The following is an 8,129-nucleotide window of genomic DNA, read 5'->3' on the forward strand; positions in this document are numbered from 1 at the left end:
CAAAGCAGTGGGTGGCAGGGGGCTGACCGCCACCTCCAGCCCTGCCACCGCCACCTCTCCCCACCGGCCTCAGTCCCCGACGGTGGGCTCGGTGTGTGTCACAGCAACCGGATCCCCGCGGCACCGCCAGGTCAACACCCCGGAATATAAAATGGAAAACAAGACTGAGAGGCGCAAAACCCCCGATTTAACCCAGCCATGGTGTGAAACGACAAGGGGGGACTTCGGCACGGCCGAGAGCAACGGCTCAACCAGGGCGCTCCAGAATGAGGGTGCAGGAGGGCGGCGCAGCCAGCACCGCCGCGGCCTCGGACTGCTTAAAACCCCCTGAAACCACTGCAAACCAACCCGGGGGCAGCGCTGCGGCCGGTGACCGCTGCAACCGGCGGCCCGGGCCGTGTCGCTGCAGCCCAGGAGGCCGGAGCGGCGGCGGCAGGGGCCGGAGGGGCAGCAGGCCGCACACCGCCTCCGCGGCCCGCCGGGCCCAGCGCTCCGGCCGCTGCGCAGAGAGGCGGAAGCGGCGCTCAGAGGGGTGCAGCCCGGAGCTCCGGCAGGCCCTGGACCCGGCGCAGCGGCAGGTGTCGGCGGGAGGGGCGGACGGCGCTGACAGCGGGCCCGTCCGCGGGTCTCACCTGCTGGGGGTCCGGGCCTGCCCTCCACCCCGCGGCGAGGCCGCTGCGGCGCTGCCTGGCTGCGAGGGCCGGCGGCCCGGAGAGCATGGGCCGCGTCCGAGGCGGGCGCCGCGGCCGGGGCTGCGCTGACAGCGGGCGGCGAGCGGCGGGCGGGCGCTCCGGCTGCCTCCAAAATGGCGGCGGCCCCGCTGCTGCCCAGAGCCGCGGGGGGGGGGAGGGCGGGGCTGGATGGGGGCGGGGCCAGACCTGCTCCGGGGGCGGGGCTATGTGAGGGGGCGTGACTGGCCCGGTCCAGGGGTGGGGCTATGGCTGGGGGAGTTGGGAAGGGCGCAGCCTGGGAATCATGGGTTCGTGGAGCGATGGGATCATGGAATAAACCGAGTTGAAAAAGCCCTTTCAGCTCCGCCAGTCCAACCGTTCCCAGCACTGCCAAGGCCACCACTAACCCATGGCACTGAGGGTCTCATGTACACGGAGTGTGAACACTTGCAGGGATGGTGACTGCAGCCCTGCCCTGGGCAGCCTGTTCCAATGCCTGAGCACCCTGTGGGGAAGGAATTGTTCCTCAGCTCCATCTAAACCTGCCCTGGTGCAGCTTGAGGCCGTTCCCTCTTGTCCCATCCCTTGTTCCTTGGGAGCAGAGCCCAGCCCCCTCCTGGCCCCATCCTCCTGTCAGGCAGCTGTAGGGAGCCATCAGGTTCCCCCTGAGCCTTCTCTTCTCCAGCCTGAACCCCCCAGGTCCCTCAGCCGTTCCCCATCGTGCTCCAGGCCCTGCACCAGCTCCGTTGCCCTTCTCTGGCCCCGCTCCAGCACCTCAATGTCTCTCTTGCAGTGAGGAGCCCAGAGCAGAACACAGGATTCGAGGTGCGGCCTCACCAGTGCCCAGTGCAGGGGCACAGTCACTGCCCTGGCCCTGCTGCTGCACTGGTGCTGATACAGGCAAGGATGCTCTTGGCCTTCTTGGCACAAGCTGCTCATGTTCAGCTCCATCAGTCAGCACCTCCAGATCCTTTCCTATGAGCAGTTTCCAGCCAGAATTCCCCAAGCCTGGAGCGTTGCAGGGGGTTGGTGTGACCCAAGTGCAGGACCTGGGACTTTGCCTTCTTGAACCTCATCCCATCAATCCAACTTGGGATCTAGTTCAGATCCAGTCTAGGTCTCAGGAGGAACAGGTAACGCTGAGATGGGGCTGGGAGAAGGAATAGGGGAACCTGTCCACTGTGGTGTAGAAAAGGGGGGTAAATGGGGAAAAGGGATGACCCAAACAGCAGCAGAAGACAGCACTGAGAGGAAAACTACCTCTTGGTCATGCTGCTCACTGGGTGAAGCAGATTTCAGTGTTGCCATGCCTGGATTTGCCTTCCTATGTGAATATAGAGCTTCCAAAGTGCCAGTGTCACAGTGGAACACAACAGAAGCTGCCCTGACTTGTATCCTAATTCCAAAGTGAATTCCTGCTGGGAGATTTACCACCTCTCATCCTCTTTGCCAGTCTTATTTAGTCCTTGACCCTGCAAATGTTAATCAACATGGTTAAAGTTTAACACATCCATGTCTGTCTCAGGACCTGCGGACAGACCTGCGGAAGAGCCATGGTGTGCCGGCAGATGGGATGGAAACCTGGGAAACCATGGAGAAAACATGTCCTAGAAAGGCATGAGGACAAATAAACAGGTTTAAAGTGCCCTGTTTGCACCACAGGGTTGGGGGCTTTGCTACAAAACTTTGCCACCATCTAAATGGGCAAAATTACTGGTTTACGCCTGGTTTTCCAGCAGAAGGGCTTGAAGACAACAGCTCCCAGAGCTTATACAGATCCAGTGTGGTAATTAACATGGTGTTGGCCATTAATAAGGAAAACAATGGCACAACTTCATAAGTTTCACTTCTCTGTTTTGTCTGTTGGAGGGTAATGAGCTAATAAAGCATTTGTTGTGGCTTGTTGTGGCTTCTGATGACACTAAGATGGCTAATTCCCACATCCTTCGGCCAACCCCAGAGCACATTCACCTCCTATGCCACACAGGATGGCCAAGGCTGTGGACACTGCCACCTCCAGCTGATTGGAATGAGTGGGATTGAGCATCCCTCAGCAAGTTTGTCACAAGCCGTGTGGTGCAGTTGACACATTGGAGGGAAGGGATGGGATCCAGAGTGAGCTGGACAGGCTGGAGAGGTGGGACTGTGTGAACCTCATAGAGCTCAACAAGGCCAAGGGCAAGGTCCTGCACATGGGTCGAAGCAATTCCCAGTACAAACACAGGCTGGGGGACACTGGATGGAGCAGCCTGAGGAGAAGGACTTGGGGGTCCTGCAGGAGAGGAGACTGAGATGAGCTCTTAGGCAGAAGCTCTTCCCTGTGAGGGTGCTGAGGCACTGGCACAGGGTGCCCAGAGAAGCTGTGGCTGCCCCATCCCTGGCAGTGTTCAAGGCCAGGTTGGACACAGGGGCTTGGAGCAACCTGCTCTAGTGGAAGGTGTCCCTGCCTGGGGCAGGGGGGTGGAAATGGAGGAGCTTTAAGGTCCCTTCCAACATAAACCATTTCATGATTCTACGATTTCTAGGATGCTAGTCTTGGAACAACTTCCTCCTGTTGTCCTCCAGCCCTGTGAAACACACTGAAGTGCAGCTGAACTCTGAGCTTGGCAGCAGACACAGGCTGGGGTTGCCAGCTCAGCTCTCCCAGCCAGGACACAGGCAGGTACAAGAACAGGGAGAGTTCTTTAAGTAGGGAAATATCCCGTGGGTCCAAGACCCTGTTGTTTTACAAGGGCAGCTACATTCTACTGCAAGCAAACTATCCTGTATGGCTGCTCATGCTGACATGCAGATGCTGAGTACAGGTATGACCTCTTTCTTGTTCGAAAAGATACAAAACTCAGCATTTGCCTCATTGTGCACGTAGGAAAATACATTAATTTTAGGTTTAACGTCCTTTGCTGATGTTCAAATCCACACGGGATGTAAGTAACGAGAAATCTTATCATGCTATTGTCCTGTCTTGAACTGGAAGAGGCTGATCATTCAGTGTCCTTCCTCCAAGTGTCTTAGCATTTCCAGAACAATTGTTTCTTGAAATCCATGCTGTCTATATTCAGTTTCCTTAAAAGCATGCATATGGAACGATCTTATGATTATTTAGTTTCTAATACAGAAAAAAGCGGCATTCCTTTTCTAATTCAGATCATGACTGCCCCTTTCACAGTTTTGTAGTGAAGTTCCTGAGGAGTTTTGTCATTTTGTACCAAACAGGTTACAAAAACATTAATTTACTTTGAAATCCTCATACCTGTAAGTTAAAATCAGCTTTCTGTTCCCATGGTGGTTTCTGTCACTTGGTTTCCCACACATCATCACACAGGATGGACAGAAAGAAGGAACAAGGTACAAACGTGACAGTGCTGCTTAAATTAACAGGAACTCAAGAGCCTGGACAGAGCCACTGTCCTGGTTGGTAGTCGCAGCTCTCCCTGCCTTGGAGAGAGATGAAACAGCTGAGTCTGCTGCCATAGTGCTGTGTCAAAGATGTCTTGTGAAACCCTCAGCTGTGCTCTTGTGAGACCCCACTTGCAGCACTGTGTGCAGTTCTGGTGTCCTCTGCATCAGAAGGACATGGAGTTGTTGCAGCAAGTATCCAGGAGGCCATGAGGATGATCAGGGGACTGGAGCACCTCCCATATGAAGACAGGCTGAGAAAGTTGGGGCTGTTCAGCCTGGAGAAGGGAAGGCTGCGTGGAGACCTCATAGCAGCCTTCCAGTATCTGAAGGGGGCCTACAGGGATGCTGGAAAGGGACTCTTCATTAGGGACTGTAGTGATAGGACAAGGGGTAATGGCTTTAACCTGACAGAGGGGAGACTGAGATGAGCTCTTAGGCAGAAGCTCTTCCCTGTGAGGGTGCTGAGGCGCTGGCACAGGGTGCCCAGAGAAGCTGTGGCTGCCCCATCCCTGGCAGTGTTCAAGGCCAGGTTGGACACAGGGGCTTGGAGCAACCTGCTCTAGTGGAAGGTGTCCCTGCCCATGGCAGGGGTTGGAACTGGAGGAGCTTTAACATCCCTTCTAACCCAAACCATTTTATGGTTCTATGATTCTATGCTCTATAAGATGTATATATACAACTATATGCTCTATAACTGCAGCTCAGCCACAAGCTCTCTGTGATCACAAAGCTGTCATTGTGCCAGTTTATCTGTCATTTAGCACATTGTCCATGCTAACAACAATGCATATGGACAACTTAGAACTAATCCACATTGTTTAAGCATGCAACATGCAAAGCTCACTCTTGCAGGTGACCAAACAGGCACTTGAAGGGCATGGGAAGAGTTCACTCCCTTGCTCCACAGTCCGTCGCTGAGTGTATTACCTGTACCACTGCTGAACTGTTCTCAACGCCACAGCTTCCACCCAACACCACATCCAGTCCAGAGCAGTCAGCACTCCTCCCCAGGCATCAGCACACGTAACTGCATCTTCACCTTGCGAGTAAACCTTCACTTTGGGATTACATGGCTGGTGAGCACCATCTTGCTTGTTTTCTGCATGTGGAAGATGTATTTCACAACCCAAAATGTCATTAACACACAGCTCTGTGCTTGAAAAGCTGCCAGTCTTTAGCTCAAAGAACTGATTTACACATCAAGCAGTCAGGACATATTAAATCACATTTTGTTGTGTGACTTGCTGGACTACCAGCTACGAAAGGGTTTGTTCGTTACTCTGAGGCGCTGAACCCTGTTCTAAGGCAGTTTTGAGTCTGAACTTGGAAGTTCAGTGAACAAGCACAAAGAGCTGAGCTTTTGTCAAAAATCCAAAGATCACTGCAGCAAAGACTTGGGCTACTTGTGTCTTCAGACCTCAGCCAAGGAGCATTCTGGGCTCCAGGCCCTGAGCACAGCTTTCCAGTTCTGGAAGCAGAGTGATGAGCCTGAGCCTTACCAAGACTCACACCTAGAGCAGGATTAGTCAGACATTTTGCTCAGAGGCTGCATGACCAGAAACAGGACATTGATCAGGAACCCTGGGCTCTATTCTTGGCTTTGAAATGAAGTGCCTAGGACAGACCTTAGATCAGGATCACAAAGAGATGGTTTAGACATTAACTCTGAGAAACACTGAAGGGGGAAGGGGAAGAGTCTTCTTCCATTCTACTGGAGTCACAGGCTCTTTCCTAAATAGAATTTGCATGTTAGCTTGTCCAAACACCAAGAATTGGATTTGCCTGCCTTTTGGGGCAAGTTATAAGGGCTCTTTCAAATAACAAAGCTCTGAAGCACGCAGAATATAAACAGCAATCAGCAGTGAGGCTGGCGAGAGACCACTTCTTGGCTTCCAGCATATTGCACGTTCCTCTAGTCTGCAGGGTATTTATGTTTCTCCTCTTGTCTGGAGAATATTATCCCGACTGGCAATGCAAGAGAAAAAGCAGCCAAACTGAAGCTGAATGCAAAATATCCTGCAAAATCTGGTAGGCTGGTTGCTCTTGAGAGCTCTGATGCAGAAGATAATTATAGATGAAAGTGGAGCAAGCGCTGTGGTTAAGGGTTGCGAAATGTTCTATTTACTCAGGTTGCTTAGGAGCAGTGCAAACCCGACATGCTGGCCCTGTGCAGTGCAGTCCCTATGCAGCACAGCATCTCCAGCCAGGCCAGAGCTTGCAGAGGAGTGAACCACGGCCTTCTGCAGGACCTTCATTGCCCAAATATGGTCCAGGAGCATACAGGGGCTTAGAAAGCTGGAAATCATGGGCCTGTGATGAGCTGTTTGCAGAGAGTGAAGGTGCAGCCCAGCCCTACATGAGCAGATTAAGTTCTCTCAGAGAACCAGCCACTTTGCAATTTCTCTCTGGAGGAGCACAGGACCGGCTCTTTCCCCAGGCTCACAAAGGGCCACAGAACCAGGTACCCATCAGGGCTTCCAGTGTTCCCTGGTGTTGTTTCAAGGCAAAGCAGAGGAAATGAATTATAAAAGCTCTTGTGTTTAGCCAACACGAAAGCAAAAATACTCTGGGGCACATCATCAGCTTGTCTGCATTGTCAGGAGGTATCAAAGTCAAGATCAAATGCTGGGCCTTCCCTCACATATCCTGTGGCTGTTACGACACAGCAGCTACACACGCTCATACGTTGTTTGCCAAGAGCAGCATGGTGCAGCACAGCACTGCTGCAGCTCTGCTCATGACGTGGTGAAGCCACCACACATTGTACTAACCACCACACATTGTACCAGCCACCACCAACCTGCCTTTTTATACCTCCTTTTGCACTGGTCTTGACGTGCTTCTTCACACCTAAACCATCTAATCTCCTTGTCTGGATTGTATCACAGCTTGTTAAATGTAGCTCATCACCAGGGTGCAGAGGTGCTGCACTAACAAAAATAATTGTAATAGCAGCTCTTAAGTAATATTGTTTTTTATTTATTATAGGCTTTCAGCATATTTTATCTGAAAAATTTTTCACAGAATCCCAGACTGGTTTGGGTTGGAAGGGACCTTAAAACTCCTCCATCTCCAACCCCTGCCACAGGCAGGGACACCTTCCACTAGAGCAGGTTGCTCCAAGCCCCTGTGTCCAACCTGGCCTTGAACACTGCCAGGGATGGGGCAGCCACAGCTTCTCTGGGCACCCTGTGCCAGCACCTCAGCACCCTCACAGGGAAGAGCTTCTGCCTAAGAGCTCATCTCAGTCTCCCCTCTGTCAGGTTAAAGCCATTCCCCTTGTCCTGTCCCTGGCCCCTGTCCAAAGCCCCTCTCCAGGTTTCTTGTAGGACCCCTTTATGTACTTAGTTATTACTTATATAATAAGTCAGATTCTGCTCTAAATTCATATAAATCTGATTTGGTTTTGACAGAACTGCCCCCAGTTGGGTTCATGATGCATTTTATGAAGGAAGCACATAGAAACGTGCCCATCTTATGCTATAAAATTAGATAACAGAAATTTTTTAGCCCAGGAATGAGGCTTTATGGCCAAGCTCCCGTGGCTAAGGGCTGGACTGAGGTTACTGCCTGAGTGAGTGAAAACCTGCTTCTCCATCCCATAACTCAGCAACAAATTTCTCTAAGAAGCACAGACACAAGTGGGATGCTCAGTCATCGTACATGTGTCTGAGCTGCTGCAGACTCCTCCTTATGCTTTCTTTTTACAGTGGCCCTACTGCTGATCTGCTCCATGACTGAAACGGGCTCAACAGTAGCCTAGCAATAAATGAGGGGGGAAAAAAGCTAATGGGTTTTAGCCAGTGCCTCAGGAAACTGCCACAAAGTGTTACTGATCAGTGATGTTTGAGCATTTCCTCGGTGTCACTGTCCTCCCACACCGAGCACTGAATGAAAAGTGAGAAGGAAGCGGCTTGTGCCACAGATTTCACATGCTTAAAAACTAGAATCATGGGATAAACTGGGCTGGAAAAGCCCTTTCAGCTCCTCCAGTCCAACCGTTCCCAGCACTGCCAAGGCCACCACTAACCCATGGCACTGAGGGTCTCATGTACACGG

General features: G+C 52.3%; 1 protein-coding gene across 3 annotated transcripts in view; it reads right to left on the bottom strand.

The window, feature by feature from the left end:
* Positions 1–767, bottom strand: part of PPP6R2 (protein phosphatase 6 regulatory subunit 2) — a 90,254-nt gene extending 89,487 nt beyond the window's left edge. For 2 of the 3 annotated variants that reach the window (XM_034062904.1, XM_034062902.1), the window contains exon 1: positions 633–767. The gene's annotated coding sequence lies outside the window, so the exon portion shown is untranslated. The remainder of the gene's footprint in view (positions 1–632) is intronic. The other variant, XM_034062903.1, reaches the window with a different exon arrangement.
* Between the last annotated feature and the right edge of the window lie 7,362 nt (positions 768–8,129).

The sequence above is a fragment of the Melopsittacus undulatus genome, chromosome 5 (genome assembly GCF_012275295.1).
Source record: "Melopsittacus undulatus isolate bMelUnd1 chromosome 5, bMelUnd1.mat.Z, whole genome shotgun sequence".
Lineage (NCBI taxonomy): Eukaryota > Metazoa > Chordata > Aves > Psittaciformes > Psittaculidae > Melopsittacus > Melopsittacus undulatus.